This window comes from Parambassis ranga, chromosome 20 (genome assembly GCF_900634625.1).
Source record: "Parambassis ranga chromosome 20, fParRan2.1, whole genome shotgun sequence".
NCBI lineage: Eukaryota > Metazoa > Chordata > Actinopteri > Ambassidae > Parambassis > Parambassis ranga.
In genome coordinates, this window is record NC_041040.1 from 18,009,737 (window position 1) to 18,030,342 (window position 20,606).

The following is a 20,606-nucleotide window of genomic DNA, read 5'->3' on the forward strand; positions in this document are numbered from 1 at the left end:
CTCTCTTCACTGTGCCTCAGGTCTTGATTGTGAAGAGCCTGTTTTGTATGAACAGGCATAATGAAAGATTCTGTTCTGGTTTCACAGTTGGGCTGCAGATGAGCTCCGACAACTAAATACAACTCACACAAACACAAAGGACTACTGTAAAAGAGATGTACAAATCTAAATGTTGATGCTAGCTTTTGCTTGGCTTTCATAATGAAGATGTTTTGTATGCAGCAATAATGACGGGTGTTAGGACAGCATGGATGACATGATTCTCTGGGAACCTTCAAAAAACATTTTTTTATAATATCATAAACAGCCTTAGCAGTACTAATGCATAATAAATAAGTGAAAGGGCAAACTGTGTACATGTAAACAAACTTGTAATATTAATGTCATAGCTTATAAGGATTCAGAAAAGACAGCAACACTAAAATAACCATAGGAATAAAAATCCAGGTTCATTTTTATTACTGCAGTTCCAACATCTCTGAAGCCATTAAGAAACAGAATTTCTGATTTGTTTTTTTTTATGTGTATTGTTTACAGGAAAAAGCCTTTGTTTCTCCCACCAGTAAACGCAGTGAGCCAGAGAGAAAGAGGAGGAGGCTCCAGATGCCCTCTTCTGGGCCAGACCTCCCTCAGGACAGACTCGTCTTGTCTGGAGCTGCATGATCCGGCGAGAGGCAGGCTGGTGATTCCATTAGCCTAGCCTCTAATAAGAACTACACCTGGGTCCTTGTTGGATGGGGGTGTGTGTCCTGCAGCACACACCCCCATCCATCTACTCACTCATGCTTCAGGAAAATACTCAAAGAAAAAGAACAAAATAAATATAGTCTCTTACTTATCTAAGATTAAAAAAACAGCCCCCAAGATTCATTGGAAATTATTAAGATATCTCCATCATAATATATTTATCTTGTTTTGTCTTTAACAACGTGGTTAAAATTTAATGTGAAGCACCTTCTCCTGCCTCGTGCAATATTCAACTATAAGGAGAATGCAAAATTCCTCTCTTTTTCCATTAATATTTGACCTCTTATTTAACTTCAGTAAAGTACCTTTGCTCTAAGATAGTCACCCACTGAAAGAAAAAATGAGCCACAGCACTCCACTGGTGGCCAATTAAAATGAAAAGATAATTCAAATGCAATTAATTGGTAATTATTACAGTGCATTGGCTTTACAATGCAAAAACTCCCTTAGCTTATTAACAATTCACAGACATAATTCACTGCTGCTTTTGATATGTTATTAACATTTCAATAACTTCTGACCACCACACTCATTTATTTTAAGTATATTTTCGGGCCACTCTGGGACCTTTATTTATTTCTATACTCATTTATATTGTTTATTAGAAAATTGCAGGTGCTTATTTTATTACCAAACAATCATAAATCTACAAATCCACTTCCTTGTTGTTGTTCAAATTAGTCATAGTTAGAAGTTTCAGAACACCAAGCACTCAGAGATTTATTCAGTAATTCCCATATTAGAAAAAAAAAATATATTTGACTTGTTTTTGTTTTTCTGTCGTTAGGATTCTCTGTGGACTGTGCATTATGTAGGGCTCAGGGCAGAGCTTCTGGAGGTTGTGTCTTCACTGCTGGAAACTCCATCATATCGGCGATACGCCTACAAGCCTGGCCAGTAACAATGTCTCATGGCCTTCAGTCACTCTTTTGTGTGGAATGACAGCAATGCATTTTGTCCTGTGCGTAGGCTACAGTAGTGTGGGCCACTTTTTTGTCCCATGCAGCAGTGGGGCAGTCTGAAATGCTCTGATTGACGCCTGACTCTGAGCATCCGTTCCACCTCTTGCTTAGCAAAGCTTGTGCCAAGAGGATTAAAAATGGAGTCCTCCAGGGCAATGCCATGCCATCTGGACAGAGTTGATCTGGGAGCAGGGTTGTCAGCCAGGACTGCTGAGTGCATAATATACTGCATAACTACATTCAAAAACAGCTTTCAGCTTTTAAGAATTATATGTTTTTTTAAAGCACTCTTTCCACATGACTCACTCTTCTTTTTTACACATTGTTCTCCCTTTATGCTAAATACAGCATTTTCACTGTCAGTTGTCACATTAGACGACAGTATGGTGAGAATATAAGAAATCAGAGTCATTGGGGCTTTAAAGGCTGCTGCAAACTATGTAGGGAGAACAATAATGCATCTTCAGAGATAAAATCAGTTTATTGTGAAACATTTTAATTTCACAGTTTAACAACAGGTCTTATGTGGTGAAAGGCAAGGGGGGGGGGCTATGTGAATCCTGTCCATCTTCAAGACAGTGAAAATGAAAAATAGAGAGGACTAAATGCTAATGCCTCAATAACCTTTTCCATAGAGTGATGTGTGCCACATTCGATCCCCTCTCCCCCACCATATCAAGGTCTAAATTTAAAGGTTAAAGCAGGAGGTTGCTCCTCTATATGCCAGAGAAGGAAGATGACATCTGTGTTCTGCATGACCAAGGAAGGCAAGTAGCAGAGCAATAAAATGATGAACATGGAAAATAAGGGAATTTAGGTCACAGTCAGTGACAACTGCCAGACTTCAGAGAGACCCGTAAAGTTTTGATGTTTAGATGATGTAATACTTTTTCTGGGGTGATCTCTGTTGGAAAAGGATGGGAAGATGTTGGCTTTTTTATTAGCTCTGTCTCTTTGAGAGGCTATGGGTATTAGCAGGAACCAGCTGATGCCTCCTTTTCTAACTAGATTCTCCCACCCTTGATCTACCCCAGGGCTATTACCCATGTATTTTATCACCTTTTTTTAGAGCTCACATCCATGTAAACAGACTTTTCACATTAATAATCTGCAGATGCACACGAATAATGATCTTACATTAGCAAGCCAACATCAGGTAACATTAGCCATGCTCCTAATCTTACATTAATCCTAATATTTACTCCAACCTTAAACCCCGAACCTGACCCTGATCTGGTACTAACATAAATATGAACCTTTTTAAATACATTTCAATCCATTGACTGTAAATAAGATGGACGATATGACAGCTTGTTGGCTTAAAAAAGGAGAAAATCACATTACAGTCAGCAGCCAAAAAAGGAGCCAAACTATGGAAAAGGCTAAGGGAGGGGTGGGCTCCAAGCAGAAGTAGATCGGTTTCCTTTCTGGACTTTTACTGTGTAAACTCTGGTGTCATGATGGCAGTGTGTTCAGGACATGTGCATCAAGTAATACAAGAAGGCATTTTTACTATGCATAGCATGAAGAGGAGTGTTGGCAACTCTCGCTAAATTTGCAGACTTTCCAAACCTTTTTTTTTTTTGTCAAAAGCAACTAGCGACTTTCTCTGGTTACTTTTAGAGGTCGACGTAAAAGTACGTATCATTCTGCCGTCAGGCTACTGTCCTCGATAAGCCGAGACCAAGAGCTCCTCCCTCTACCTTAAAACACTCACAGGTGGTCAGTCACTGTAGCTTCATGCAGCAGTTTCAGCTGCAGTAGGAGACAGTGGGAATATGTGCACAATATGTGTGTGTTGGTCTGTGCATGTGTCTGTGTGTGTACGTGCATGCCTCTGTGCATAGGCAGCAGCAATGAATTGTAAACATGCAACCTTGTAGAGACAGAAATGACATGCTGCCGTGAAAATAAGATAAATAACATACGGCTATTTGGTTTGTTTAAAAAGAGAACAAGAGAATGACTTCTGTTATCATCTGGCGCTATATAGAAAATAAAATGAAATACAATTGACTTGACCTTCTAATACAATGGTAGGGGAAACACTGAACTGATATAGTAAAAGCTGATGTATGGTATTTTCAGAGTGTTAAAAATAGAAAAAATCGAAACCATGTAAACTGAACCGAAAACTGTGAACTCAGAACCGTGAAACAAACCAAATTTTGTGAACCATTCCACCCCTAATTTGTATGTATAAAGATTCAATCTGGGAATGAGGCTGTAATTTCTCTAGATTACCCCTTTGTCAAGAAGCTATGGTGTGTATATCTGCAGTAAAGTTGGGTAAATTACTTCCGTACACTATATTTGCACACAACACATGATATTATGTCACAAATTATAGGTGCAAGTTGGTTTATTGCACTTGTTTACAAGCCTAACAGACAATTCAACAAGCATTTTTACCATATTCTTGGCTTTTCGGTTAGAGGAAGGATTTTCAGATGCCTAAAAATATGACCACTATCACTGTTTTGAAGCATGGCAACACTGGACAAACACTGGCAGTAACTACAACACAGTTTTTAGTGATTTAGCCAAAGCTGGAGCAAGTCTGTTTACATTCTCCTATATCAGTAAAGAAGAATGGTTACTCCCAGCACCCTTTACTCTGACGCCAAACAACCTCAAACCTCCCCAGATCATTACTGCATGTATCCAAAGGAATCCTCCATTTCAAGAAATGAATAATTAACACTTCAGACTGCAGAGAGAGACAAGTTGTCAGTAATTTCAGTTAGACTTTTAACGATCAGCAGCCACATGAGCTCCAGACAAAAGAACCATTTCCAAGTGTCTCTCTGATTAGAATATCCCCAGTGACCACTGCACACACCACTGGTTCCGTGTGTGGCGTTTTTTTTGGGGGGTGGGGAGACTGCTAGCTGGCTGTAATCTGTTGATGATGAAGATCCCCAGTGCTCAGGGGACCTGGTGGGGGGGATGGGGAAGGGTGGGCGCTAGGGGGGGTGTTGCGCTACTATCTTACGCCAATGCAATCACGACTGTCGCTCGCCACTGAGCCAGCAGCGCTCACAGACCCTCTCTCTCTCTCTCTCTCTCTCCTCTTCATACACACTTCCTCTCTCACTCTCACTGAATCGGATGCATGCACACACACAAGCCTCTTTCTCTCACTTCACTGCTCACTCACTCACTCACTCACTCACTCACTCGCTCTCAGTCGTCGTTCTGTAACCACACGGACACACTCCACTTTGGTACAGCTCCTGTGTATTCTTCAGCTATTCCAAAGCAGCTGTCTCTGTACCGCGCGCAGTGCACACACTTGCAAGCATCACTTCTGTTCCAGCGTGGGCTGAAAGTGAACACAGAGAAGCGGGATAATGAAAGAAAGGCACCAAAGAGGAAAGCAGGGTAAGAGAGGGAATTAAAGGAGTAAAAGGAGACAGCTCCAGCATTAAGGTGGGAGGACAGTTTGATTCAGTGAGAATTTGGATTAAACTGGCGACGTCTCCACTTTAAAGTTATCACTAAAGGTAAGTGTATTGTTTCTTTAAGCTATTGCCATATATGTTTCTACCTGCACCTTACATTTCCTCTTAATATATACTAAACTGATTTCCAGCAAGTGGCACTTCGTTCATGTAGTCGATATACAAGCTTGTTGACAGAGCTTGGCAGAGCAGAGGATGCTTTATTTGATTAAGTTTGTGGTATCATACCCTCAGCAAACACAGTTGAGAGACTTGTAACAGCTGGTTAAGTGTGATGAAATATGGTTCGTCTGTGCCCTTGACAATGCTGTAATGCTGCTTAAGTCAGAAGCCTGCAGACACTTAGGCAGGTGTGTACCTCGTGTGCTTTGCTTGTAAAACGAAAATGAGACTTCAGTGGGTGTCAATTAGACACATGTCAGGGACCACTTCACTCTGAATGTGCTGACCCCATTTGTAGGTCTGAGTTATTTTAGTTCATCTGCATATGAAAGGCTATGTAGCTTTTTAACTCTGTGCTGGAGAGTGTTCAACACTGATTATCACACCATGGCGTGTCAAGTGGTTTTGGCAAGTTGGGCTAACCTGCGCTTATGCCTATAAACTACAAAAATGATCACAAAAATAACGCACCATACTACATCCAGACTATAGGCTCAACAACAATGCTACTATTCAGTTTAAATGTAACAGATGTGTCGCATCTGTTTACACAGTGCAGTGCTAGTAAATTGTGTTCAGTTAAGAGTGAGAGCACGCAAGGTCTGAGGGCTCAATCACAAGCTTGGGATTATTTCTTTTGTTTGCACACAGTATATCAGCAACATTATTAGCGGGTATGACCACTATTGCAGTGTGGAAAGGGATTAGAGAGAACAATCTGTGAGGATATGAAAGAGGCTCGACAGAATCTGATTTGCTGAGAAACATGGGATCACAGATGCCACCTTGCCCCCATTCTACCGTGGCAGATGCTGAAATATAAGGAAAAAAAATAAAAAGAGATTTAGCCTCTAGTGATACCGATTTACATACATCTGCAGTGAACTTAGGCATTTGATTGTTACATCAGCAGTCCCACTGCAAACTTGTAATTACATTAAATCTGCATCTCTCGCAAGAATGTATCTAGAGTGAGCAACTGGCAGCCACATGGAGAGATATAATCCACTTTATGGACTTGTGGAACAATGAATTGCATACCAGGAATAATGCAGATCACTGAATTGCTATTCTCAGTACGTATTTAACATTATTTCAGAGATGCCTTTTTTAAGTCAATCCCATATTCACTTTTAGATTAGATAAAAAATAAATAAAGCTTCTTTAGCACATCTAATGTAACTCACTTTAGTGTCAGAGGCAGTGAGTCCTCTTATCAGCATTCAGCTGTAAACACCTGCTTTGGAATAATCAAATTACGCTCCAAGGAGTCTACTTCCAGAGGAAAAGAGGAGCTGGACCCTTTTGAGTACACAGAGGCTACTGTGCAGAAAATGAGCATTCAGGGCATGCAGCCACCAACCACTCAGGTATTATAACTGCATTAGAGAGGATAAATGAAGAGACATGCAATATGTGTGTGCTATATTAAGTGATGACAGTGATATTAAATGACTCAGGTCCATATGGCAATTATTTCACCTATCTAGTGTCAAAAAGGAAAACATTATTTTTACCTACAGAGGCCCCTTTTTTTACAATAATTATTTCTGTGCTGCCCTTGACAGATACAAGTTTTCTGCAAGGACAGAGAAAGCAGCACCCCCTCACAATGCATTGTATTGAACAGCATGATGATAGCATCAAATTGCCTTGTTTCACACTGTATCACGCTGCCTACTATTTACACAAACTATTGGTCTTGACCCATGGAAATATTGGAGCATAATCCACATAATCATGTTTTTTTTAGGTTTATGGATTTAAATACATTTAACCTAAGGAGGCAGTGATACCACTCATAACATGTAGTTATCAATGACCTTCACAACCTGACAGCTATAGATTACCACAGGATGTCCACTTTCTCAGAGAATTGTCAAGTCAACCTGCTCCTTCTTCCTTCCTTTACACTGTATGCATGTTAATTTAATAGTGAGACAAAGTTTCTGTGTAAAGGACAGCATATATGTATAAATATACACACATTAAGCTGTCATCATATCTGTAGATCTGCAGCTGTATTTGATAAGAGTGAGCCGTTATTCATGGATAGTCCACAGCCTTTACCGTAGGCACAACTACAGTGATCAGTCATACGGATATGCCACCTATCCCTGCATTTTAAAGTAAGTGTCCATCAAGTGCCCTGGGCTTAAACTAAATCAATACTCAAGATTATTTGGAGTCTCCACACTCCCTTTACCTTGGGCTCTTCAATCTCCGCCCCCACTCAATGGACTCATTTTGACATCATTCCGCTCTAAATGAGGTGTGTCTGAGTGAATGTATGTGTGACTCTGTATGTGTGTGAGCACCAAAGCATGTCTGTGTGCATTTCTGCAGCACCATAAGATGAAATAAGCTAACCGTCAGGAAATAGCATCTTGAATGCTAATCAGACGGTGGATTTGGTTGTTCCGTCTGCAGGCTCAAGGCCAATCTCGGGCCAAACTATTGTACTTGTAAGAACGTGATTTCTGTCAGGCAGCAATTTCTCCCACAGTGAGACACACTCAGCCAAGACTCCCGCAGACCTCTAAGACCGGGCTCTCCCTGGCTCTCAGACAATCATCAGCAAGAGTCCTAAACATCTCAAATTAAAGTCTCACAGTGATGGATGACTCTCAATCTCCAGGAGATATTGTGCAGGCTTCTGCTCTGAATGATGGGCAACTCCTCTTCACTCCACTTAGTAATTATTTATATAGATTTGTCTCTGTTCGTTTGTCAGTTTTGCGACATGGTGTTGCTTCCTCTCTGTGGAAGAAATATCCTACAGAGGTAAAAGCCCCACGGTCTCCACAGTCTACTGATGCCGAGGCTTTTTCAGGAAAGCAAAGCGAAAATAAGCTTCCCTGTAGTGAACACATGCTAGTGGTGGTGAAATAGATGCAGGGAGGATGCGGTTACCTGATGATACCGTGTTATATCAACGACACAACCATTCTGGCCTGAGAAAATACAAAACAGTCAGCTCTGTATGGTGTGTGAGATAAAATGTGAGGCTGGGCCTCTGAAACTGTGCAGAGTTTGAACATTGATTATTACTCATATCTGAGCGATGGTGCGGCTTTTCTTAGATTGGCCACAGTTGGAGAGGTCAAAGAAAACATTTTTTAAACCTCACTGACATGGTTAAACTGATTTTCTCACTCTTTTAAATGCTTTTTTTAATTCATCTGAAGTCATTTTAATAAAGTGAGGTCAGTCTGTCCTTTTGTTCAATTACTTTATGAACTTTCTCTTATACATGTTATGAATATTGAGGAGCAAAGTCTATAAACATCCCAAAGAGACCCTGGGGCTCGGTGTCTTTGAATGTATTTGTGCCATCTCTCTCAGAACTGCACTACAGAATTTAAGCCAACACTTGTAGCTATAAAAATCACTGGAGGGTCTATGGACAGGCACATGTACCAATGAATTAAGCAGGGTGTCTGCTTGCCAGTGCATTTCATAAGTTGTTCTTTGTTGTGTCTCCATATTTGGCAAACCCTCAATATTAGGTTTTTCACCAGTTGCCAGTTTCATAAAAGACAGGCAATTAGCAGGTTATATATGTAATCGCCATCCTTTGCGATTTGTGATAAAACGGCTTCCCATCTGACACATGTTTAATCATCGGGATCCATCCAAAGAATAAACAGTCATCTCTGGCTGGACTCAACTTTATAAACTTCAACACAACCTCACCGGCCCACAATGGCAACTTGGAAAAGATTTTCTGTCACACAGGTGAATGACTATTAGTTTACTGACCCTAGAGGTAGAGGGAGATTGTAATGATTTTTAGAGAGGGTGCTGGGGGGCCTTTCATTATATGGGCTGAGCTGTGCTATAGCACTCCTGCAGGAGACAGTAATGTAAAAAAACTGATATGGAATACTCCATTCTGGTGAACTGATTAAATCTTGGAGAGGACTCAAAGACCATTAATATATGCCTATTAAAAAGATAATTGCTTGAAGGGATCAATAAAATTAGAAATGTATTTTCAGTTGAGATGGTCTCAGATTTTCAGTTAACCCTTTAGTGATGATAAGATGACCAATGTGATGCAGTGCTATATCATTTTTTTAAGATACACTAACCATTGTTAATATTTCAGCTGGATGAATTGATTCATTTTGTTACATTAATTTTCTCTGATCCTGAACTTTTTACCTTTAACATTGCTAATTACTTTGGTAAGGTTTAACACAGCACCATATGGTGGAGTCTTATCACAGCTAAAAATAAACCCAGGTCTGTGATCAAATCATCTGAAGTAACAAGCGACAGTTGTGTTGCTAACTGCTTTCCTGTTTTCAACACGCCTGTGCAATTAATTCAGTCTTCTTCTATGTGTCACATAAAATTTTCATTTTTATTCATCCATGTCAAAACTCATCTTCATTTCATTAAAGGAATATGTGCTTCTTAAATGACATCATTTCCCAGTGCACAGCAGAGACCCCATCCCTGTGAGGTACTGCTCACAAAATATAACATTTCACATTTTTTCTTAACACACTTGAGCAAGCTAACCTCTGCAGCATATAGACTAAATGTACCCAGAGCAGAATAAATGTTTCAGTCTATTTCAGATCTGTTCAGGAATCCCATCCCTGCATCTTACAAGTTCAGGTGTCTGAAACACTGTGTTGAATGCTGCCTGAAGATATTTGAAAAACAGACAGAATGTACACTGTGTATCATTCACAAACTTCCATTTGTAATTCTGAGTGTGTGTGCATAGGAAGGCTTGTGTAGGTGCACAAGTTTGATTTGAAATATTTACCTGCGTAAGCCGCTCTTCCTGGTATCTCCTCTCCTTATCATTATCATGACAGAGAGGGAAATTACATCATAACTTACTGAAGTAGAACAGAGGCAGAGCTAGCACAGCAGCGGATATGCAAGCTAACTGCAAAACTCAGCTGCGCTTATCCATGAAATATCAGTCTGCTCATTTATATTATTATCATGCTCTGAGATTATACCAGGTTTAGACTGCCAGTCATGTCACACACTGCTGATATGATGGAGGTTCCACTCTTTGATCACAGCTACAATACTAGACATGCCACAGGACTTTGTTGTGTTTAGTATTATTATTCATTACATTAAAGTCAAACTTTGTTTTATTCTGCATTTAGAAGCAACTTCATTTTCATGTATTGACAGCAGATATGCTGATTTAATATGAAAGGAAAAGGCAACTGAATTCTCTTAAAATCTGCATGTCGGAGGAACCCATCTGCGATGAATGAGAGACAGTAATCACATTGTTAATGTCATACTGAACAGCAGAGCTTTCATTTCAATCCAAAACTTTTGTTGGAGTAAAACAATCCAACTTAGAAAAGCGGTCTTAGATGAGCGTAAGGACAAAGAAACACTTCCCTCTGTATTCATTCATGCTTATCTTCCAACCAATGCCTCCGTGGAAAATGTCATTGAGGAGATAGTGGGGACACTGTCGCCTGTTTCTTTATTCAGAAGAGTGCAGATCTAACATAAAATTATCCATTAAACCCCCACATGCCCCACCCCCTTGCACTTAAATCACTGTGACTCTTAAGGACATCTTTTTTGTATACAAGATTTTTTCAGTTAACAGCTCGCCATTTCAAACAGGTTTGTGCCTTATGCCTTATATAAACCATGAACCTGGGGAGTGATAAAGCGTTGCACTACTTCCATTAAATAGAATAAGAAATCATCCTGACAGACCCTAGATCTTGGCCTGGGTGAGTCTTCTTATGAACGAGACTTCTTCAAGGTCAGCGTGATCGTACTTTCCTCAGTGTGTGGAGAACCTGTGATGAATACGACACAGTGTATAGGGGAAGAGGACGTGAGGGATGAAGATTCAGGTGTTTAATGTATTGTGTTTATCTGTAAGTCGAGGCCACAGAGAGTTGCGTGCCTTTTTGTAGTTGCGACTGCGATTAAAAGGACAGCAAGACCAGAGCCCTACTAACTGTTAATGTCACTGCATTCACAGACATTAAGTTAATCATAATGAAAAGAGAAAGGAATCAACACTGAATGGACGATGTCAAAGGACTTCACAGTTTGACGTCTGTATTGAAGCAGTTTGTGTATGTGTATACATTATTTTCACATGTTAGGTGACTTTGAAAAATGCTCTGATGTAGTTCCTGTCTAATAATTAAAATATAGTGTTTAATTACAAAGGCTCATTCAGAACAGGAAAAATGTGACAGGTTGCATTTACGTACTGTTTATTTGGGTGTAGGATTACAGTGACAATCTTTTTTTTTTTCTCCTCACCGTGTCTCACCTGAGTCCTAACACTAGAAAAATAAATAAAAAAGCTTACTACTGGAATATTACACACTACAAGACGGCAGCTTTTCTCTGGAGGCCAGAGATGTGTCTCTAGTGTGCTTCAGAGAAAATAAGAACAGTATTTGAAAATGAGAGGGTTTGAATTCAGAGTCTGGATTGGAAGAGTCAAATGCTTTGGTTGCTGCAACAGACAGATGAAACTGTGGCAGAAGCATCAAACGGTGCTTCCTGCCTTGAACTTGGTTTGGTATAACTTGTGCCAGCATCAAATGTGGAACTGAACAGAGCCAAATTATATACACATGTATATACAAAATGAAAACGTGCTATATATCTGTTTCAGTCCACAACTTTTATCCATTGTTTTGTTGTTGGCCATGAAAATGTATCAGCAATGAATGTCACATTACATGTGGAGCTTGGAGCTAGATAACAACAGTGACTCAGCTACTTTAAAGAATGGTAGCATCTGTACGTGTTGACGCATGTTTTTAAAGCTGTAACTAATTTGTGTTAAGTGCTACTTCAATAATAACCAGTGTCACTGCTGTCTATGGATTCTGTGTTTTACCAAAATTCAAAATGAAACTCCCAAAGGCATAGGACTCCGTGTCTGACAGCTGTGACCTAGCCTGCTGAGTTTTCCTGATGAGGAGAGGTCCGTTGACTTCATTGTGTAGAGGATAAAACAACAATGTGGGCAGTCACCCTTCTGCAAGAAGGCCTCTGCCAGACGCATTTCCGACTGTCAACACAATCCACTGGACTGACAGATCTATCGTTTTTCTCATATAGAGCCATAAATCACTTTATGATTTGGTAAACATCTTAACTTAAAATTGGATAAGTTTTTGATAGTTCAGAAGCTGCAATGACAAAAGCTGCACTGGGTTATTACAAAATTTAAAAGGAGCTGGGAGACGAGGATCAGCAACGATTTGAGTGATCGCAAGTAGATGATGCCTTTGCCAATGTCAACATTACATAATATATATGACAGCATCCACTGCATATGGCCAACAATTGTGACACAAGACAGACTATGCATTTGGGTGGCAGCCACTCAAAAAGACACATTTTTTCAGGGTATTTGTGTCTGATTGTTTCATCTTTAATCATCTTTGACATTACAAAGCCCAAACATGTTTTTGTCCAAGTGAATGGCTATAAAGTCATCCTAAGAACTACACAAGCGACAAAAGACACTTCCAATTATTTGAAGTTTAACCTGCTATGTCCTATAGTACAGGGTTACAGTTGAGCTCGAGCCTATCCCAGCTGTTAAGGGGTGAGAGGCAGGGTACATCCTGGATAGGTCTCCAGTCTATCACAGAGCTAGCATAGAGAAACAAAACAACACTCACATCTATGGACAACTTATCAATTAACCAAACAGATACCACTGAGGTATGTGGGAGGAAGTGGGAGTACCTGGAAAAAAAAAACCCATGCTCTCCCTGTGCCTGCATGGCACCAGCATGCCATCCCCTAAGACACTGATATTTAAATGTTCACAGTTTGACACAGGTTTTGGAATCTTATGATCTTCATGTATTTGATGTTCATTTCCTTCCCTTATGTTACATCATATATTTCCCATTCCCTGCTGTTTTTTGGAACACTGCACCTGTGGACCAGTGAAATTACAATTACTACTATACTGTTCTGACACCAGATACAAGCTGCCCTATTACAATTCCTCAGGTCTTTAGTAGTGTGATCACGGTTCAGATAAAGAAATACCTGCTGAAGGTTTAAAGTTGCTGAAAGAAAAAGCATGTACTGCAATTACAACTTTGTTTGCATCACTCCTGCAGAAAGCAATTAAATATGCTGCAGATGTTTTTAGAAAGAATAGTAGTGATTCTCTGCTGGATATGCGTGATAATTGTATTTAAAAAAAAGAAGAAGAAGAAGAAAAAAAAGACACAAAACATGTGACTTATTCAAGAAACCCATGGATGATCTGTTATCTTATCATATGAGCATGAATTACATAATTAACATTTGCTCTGGGGAAATCACGATTTGATGGTTGAAGCTGCTGGAAAAAAGAAGCTGCATCGTGTCGTCACATTAGACAGATGATGCCTCAGAGTAGCAGCTCATCAGCCTTTAATCAATTTCTTCCTCATGTTTAAAAAAATCCATATGAAGATTCATGTTTTCAGTTATGCAGCAGACTGTTACTGATTGGTTAGGGACTCTAATATTTGATTTATTTTCAGTATTATTTCATGCAATTTACAGTCACTAATAGGAAACTAAAATTTACCTTGTACATGTTAAGAAAATCATTGATGCACCGTCAACTGTGATTACAGATTATAACCATGCAATAACATCCGACTTTATCAATTCAATTTATCACTACACATTAAAATTAAGGTAGATTGATGCATTGTATCTGGTGCAGTTATTACAGCCCAAAGTGAGAGAAAGCTTTCAAAAAATAGAACAAACAGAATAGTGTTATATTCACAAAGACTGTCAAAATTATGGATGAACTGTTTGTATTTTCTGGGGAAAGATTTTCCCATTTTCAAGAAATTCACATTAACCTGCTCCAGTTTGAACACATGGCACAATAGCTTTTCAGAGTTTACTTGCTAACTGGAACTGAATAATGTAGAGGAGATGAAATGCGGTACGTGAAGTTATTCATAAGCCTTTTATACCCATTGTCAGCATTAGACTCCATCTATTCAATATTTCAATACAGCCTGTGAAGAATAAAGTACAAATAGAAAGAGAGCCAGTGAAAAAAGTTCCTCCCTATGGGACTTTTAGGGCCAGTACTGTTGCCATACAGACCAAAGATATTATACTATCTCAAATCGTGAATAATCCCTTCCAAAATTCAGCATAGAATGAGAGAGGGTTTCCATTTCTAAAAGTTCAGAAAAGCGTTTCTGCAAACACTGTGCACTCAATGTTTTTGCAACAAACGCAGACCAGCACAGATAGAAAGTGACAAATAGAGCTTTTAAACCGGTGGAAACAAACTGACACAGACACACTATCAGGTACAGGAAACAAACATTGACCTCTTCTGTACTCTTCAACACCGTATAAGGGACAAATTAGTTCCATTCTCTTGTCACAGTGAGTCATGAAACCTCAGTGCAGAATCCTGAAATCGTCTTCCTCACAGTTTGGTATTCTATACCATTATGCAGCATTGACCCAGTGAGCCAGAGCCATTACAGAAAAGGCTAATTCTTAATCTGGGATATTGCTTTCTCATTATTCTTTCTCCCTCTGGCCTCTTGCGTGATAACTGTTTGATTAAGGTAGTTATGTCACTTGAGAGCCTGAGAGAGTCCACCTTTTAATATTACCTGGCTGACTGATTGTGCTGCTAGAGGATAATAATGTTGAACTGTGATGCTTGATTACGAATGCTGATGGGCCCCTCAGTGACAGCCTTCAGAGTAGCCTTCAAAATTTTTAAATGTTAATCAATAAACATTGCAAATTAATTTCCCAAACACTAGAAAGTGAATCTCATGGACAATTCGTTGGCATTTGTTTAATTCCACTGTAAGCTATTTCATTTGTAGCGCTACCTTTCAAACCAAAACCTGAACCACTTCAGCAAAATAACGATCGTCATACATTCAAGAATACTTTGATTAAACACTCTGGGAATTCACTTTAATTAAGTACTGAAAACACTGGTGCTTAAATAGCTTTCAGAATGCTTTGAGGTCAAATCACTCCACTTTAATACTGAGGATCAGTTGAGGGTCCATTAGATTATTTGTGATTTGAGATGGATGCTTGACAACCTAAAAAAAGGACCCTTATGAAATGGGAGAGACATGGCAGCCAAACTGGGCTTAGAGACAGAAAAGTCTCAAAGGAACAGATTATCAAACACTAAATAAAAGGTGCATGTTGCAGCTTGTTATTCACTAATAAAATCTGTTTTCAATTATAGACCAGCATCAGGGTTGCAGGCCGTGCGGTTACACTAAGTGAGATGACTCAAAGAAAAAAATACATCAGTTTTAATTGAAGTGCACCACCCTAGCCGGTCCTAATGTTCTGTCAGGTTTGTGTCTCTTATTGTTTTCAGTAATCAGCCAGATGACAGCAAGCAAAGGGAAGTGGCTAATAAACAAGATCACAACACTTTCACAAAGATAATCCCAAAGAACAGCCACCTCAAAGTCACTGACTGGAGTGCTTCCTCTCCTATTTGCACAAAAGGTTTCACAGGTTAGAGTGGACCTTTTTGTTGGCACTTATCTGAGAGTAATATCACCCAGCAGTATGGAGTGCAATGCTGCAAACATCAATAGCTGCAGTGCAAATTGCTAAAGGGGAGGAAGATGAGATTCCATGAGGCGTATCGTTTTTATCACATGCTGTGGTCACCGAGGGCCGCCTAAGGCGAAATCCTAAACACATTTTCTTTTGCTTGCATTCCTTTGATCTTCATTAATTAATTAGAAAATTATTAAGCTAAATTTCCAGTGTCTGCAATGTGCATAATGGCCCATTAGTCTGAGACAATGTGATTGGATCACTGGGTTTCTAACACTTGCAAAGTCAATGAAAAAGCTTTGAGGACATGTTTACTGCTTCGTTTGTCTGTCGTTTTACATTAACACTCAGCACGCTGAGGTACTCTCAAATTCCCATAGACATATAGCTATGCACTCACAAATACATTGTTCATGGCTGATGAACATGACCATTAGGCTAGGGCATAAACACATGGAAAACACAGGCACCCATTAGCATAACCAATATGATGATCGTAACTGTACATCACTGAGTTCCAGCCTTAATGCTTTTGAAGTTTCTCTTTTGCCCTGATAATGGGACTCGGCTTAATGTGACTCTGTGTGTCTAATAACCCATAGCACCATGAAGAAATATTTGCTTTGTTGCATCTCTTTTTAGTTATGTTTTGCAGCACAGTTGAGCAGAAAATGCACATGAACATGTAAGAGAAAAACAAAGAATATCGCAAGTGGAGGATGAGCTACAGTTGACTGGATGTATAGTAACCTGGTATATAGTTGATTTTCTCCCAGCCCCTTCCTCTCCCTCCCTGGCGCTGACTGGGGAGCAGAAAGTTCAACTGCATCATTTTAGGTTCACTGACTTGGCAAAAACCTTCTGTTTAATGAAATTAGGTCTAGAGTGCTTCGTCTGGAGGTTTCATTTCAAGGACATCACGCCAATAAAGAAGAAATCAGCTCGGTATTACTGTTCTACTGATAGGATACTCTCCAACCAGCTTCCAACTCATACTTTTGCATTTATTATCTACTGAATCCACATGAGTCATAATCACATTTGAGTATCATGGAAAAAACACCTTCATGCAAACCGTTTAGGCTCTTCTTTAAATCGGTTCTGTGGTCAGTTCAGCAAAAGTGGGTCAATGTTACTTGCATGCACTTTTTACACTTGAATGTGCCAAACATGAGATTGTTACCAAACACCAAGGCCAGAACTCCACAATAACAGTTTTCAAGATGACTCGAATAAACAGATTTAAATCACTGGCAACAATTATGTTTTGCATGGGTGATGCTGCTGCGGAGGTGTATTGTCCTTAATGGATTTTTTCAGCTACACAAGTAATCATTCTGTTAATGTGACAAAAGAAGCAAACATTTTATCAAATCTTAGAAGATTAAAGTAGGGCTGATTAGATGACACACACAGTTAAATAAAATAAAACAAATACAACAAAGCGAAAGAACAATTACAGCAGTTAAACAACAAACTCTGTGCCTATAGAGAAAACAACAGCTCACACTTGGTAATTTTTAAATACAGAGTCACTATCAGTCTGATCTAACAAAGTTAACTGGCATTTCATCTTCTCTAAAAAAAAAAAAAAAACTACACTCATTCCGCTCCACAGTAGGGTAAAACAAGCATCTCAAAGATCTATATGTCATAAAAACGAAACTGCTTGCTCAGATTTTGTCTTCTATGGAGCATGGTGCTAAAAGTTCACACAGCAGTGTGAATTGCTCTTAAAAAAACGTATACACTGAAGTTGTTTAAGTTCCTAATATAGGCATCTGCAACAACTTGCTGTAGCAGTGGAAAGCATTATTGATCAACCAGCAGACTGACTCTGGCTGTTGGGATCACACTGCATAGTTTTCCCTTGAAAATGGCCATTCTATTGGAAGGACAAACTAAAAGAAGTGAGGATTGGTACAAAGGACTTGTCACTCACCAAATAACAAAATCGGCGCAACATGCAAGCCTTGAGAGGATTGCATTTGATTCCTGAGTCACAAATTTGTTGCCGTGACATTGTGCCACTTTAAGCTGAAGAGAACATCGATTTGCAGACTCAAGGGGCATTTGTTTAACTATCCGCAGTGTAACCTCCACACATAATCTAAAATCTATAGGAAGTGTAGAAAATATGTCTATTTATAGGGCTGCATATTTGTGGCATATTTTCTATGACCATGGCCACGAAGCTGAAGCTGCACACTATGATGATTATTATTTTATTTTATTTTACTAATTGTACATTAATGCCTATCTAGGCCTGTCGCGATAAGCAATAAATCAATTAATTGCACGATAACTTTAAATGGGCTCGATAAGTTTTTCGGCCACGATAAATTACATTTGCACGCTCGTTTGTTTTCCTCTCTCTCTCTCGCTGCCAAAGAGGCTGGATGACAAAATAAGGCGTCACTCCGGTGCGTCCTGGCGTATAAAGTGTGCAAAGTCCGGCCGTTACAGCAACACAGAGAGCTGTGAAGCTGCACAACACCGGTTCGACACTTGGACCCAATTCACCATGAGACTAAACATGCTTATGTATACAACGTGCTATCAGAGAGAGTCCGCGTTGTACGAGTGAAGTCCTCTGTCTTCTTACTGGCGGCACTCGCAGCAGCGCCACCAATTAGTCCTCTTGCCCAGTCCTCTTGTGCCATCTCTGCTATCAGTTTATTTTATGTGTTTCTGTCTACATGGTGGCGTTTTTAAAATTCACTGCAGCTGTCTGCAGCGGCCGGATGCGCATACACACAAACACATGTGCGCACAGGTGAGCCCACTCCCAGCAGCAGGTAGAGAGTGCGTGTTGTTTGGCTCTGTTGCTCATGACGTGCTAGTTGGTTTGACTTAACTCCATTGACTATGCTCAGATAAGCCATGGTAATAGGCCTACCACCTACTAATAATAATATCAACATTAATATTAATATCATTAATAAAAACAGTAACAATAATGTTGATGATTAGGGCCTTTCCAGTGTTAAATGTTCTTTAGAAATTAACGTTTATTGATCTTTGAAAGGGTGTACTTGCATTATATGTGGTTATCATTATATTATTTTATTTGAACATGGTCTCAAAACGACAATATTATCGCTTATCGCAATCATTTCTCTTGGCAATTAATCGTCCAGCAAAATCTGTTATCGTGACAGGCCTATGCCTATCATGTTTCCCCAAGCTTTGTAAAGCAAGGAAGAGTTTCTGTATAGAGATGATTCTTTTTTGTATGAACTCTGGGACATTCCTCTTAGTTTCAGAACACTGCTTGAAGTAATTGGGGTCACATAGGGCAAACAAAACCAAGCTGAGTACAAAACTCAACCGTAAAACTACATGCAGTACCCTCCAACAGCGGGTTATGATCACAGATCCCAAGTGATGATTCAGCAAGAAAGGTGTGAAACAGAACGTCCGGATCTGAATATTTAGTCCAAGGTGTGACATGCTCGCTCTCAATCCATATTCATCTGAAATGACATCCCTTTGGATGGGGGTTATGAGGTCAGGATCAATTCACTTTTCCTTGTGCTGAAAGCATTATTCTAATGCTTCTAAAATAAAATGTCAAACAATCAATCCACACTGCAGCCATCAATTGTTTAATCATATGTCATGCAGCATAGTTAAGACGCACACTAAGCCTATGAATGTACACAACAGGTCTGCATCATAAATCTAAATGTTAACGTGCTCCTTCCTGTGCCAGGATTATCATGGACTTCCTGCAGTTACACTGTATTTTTCTTATCATTTGCTTCAACAAATGTAGGACAACAATAGCAATACCTGTGGAGTCGCCTAATCTTCAATCTTTCAAAAAAATATATAAACTGACTAGAGCATAATCAGCTTATCTGTTTTGATTTTGCATGTGCACTTTTTTGTTCTTTTATTCAGTAACTCATTGTTATCACTCTGTGCGATAATAGCAATCATTGTATTTTTTATATTACTGTCGGTTTGATCATATTTGGGAGAAGAATATGTGAATAGTCATTCATTTTTTTGTAGAAAGTGTTTCCTATGTACAAAACTCAAATGAATTTTTGTTGCTCATTCCATTTGTTGGAGGTTATACTAAATCCATTGTAGTCATTTGCAGTCATTGTAGACCTTTATCTACATCAAAATTCACTCATTATTTATTTTTAAATGATTACTGAACTATGCTCTCAAACATAATTAGTTAAATGATTAAAATACCCATTTCTTACTACATGGAAGCAAAACAGAATAAACTCAAATAAATGCACTGGTATAGATAGTTGTTGGCAGACTTAAGACTTTTAAAACTGACTGGCCATCTTAGGGAAAGACAAGACTTCTTTTTCATGCACATTCAAAGACACTGAGAACAGAATAGGAGAAATCAGCACTAAGAACAGAGACAGAAAACTAGACAGACTAGACTGGAGGCTTAGAGGAATCGGGCAAGTAGGCTGTGCATTCAAGGAAATAAAACACCTTTTAGAAAATTTAATTTTATCTAAATTGCCCTCTTACTAAGTTGTAGTAGTCTGTTAATTATCTTGTAGTACTTAAATTCTTGTTACTGTGCATTTGTCTGATCTATGTTCCCACTACTTCTGAGTTATTCCTGAGCAGAGCTGAATTATACTACTAAATGTCAAAATGTTAATTGAAACATTAAATCCCCTCATTTTTACATTCCAATAACAACTCACTGACA

The 20,606-nt window shown here is 39.2% G+C and overlaps 1 protein-coding gene across 1 annotated transcript in view; it reads left to right on the plus strand.

Annotated features, from left to right (window-relative positions):
• Positions 1-5,103: 5,103 nt before the first annotated feature.
• Positions 5,104-20,606, plus strand: part of LOC114453052 (cadherin-12-like) — a 79,922-nt gene continuing 64,419 nt past the window's right edge. Inside the window, exon 1 of the mRNA XM_028432692.1 lies at positions 5,104-5,215. The gene's annotated coding sequence lies outside the window, so the exon portion shown is untranslated. The remainder of the gene's footprint in view (positions 5,216-20,606) is intronic.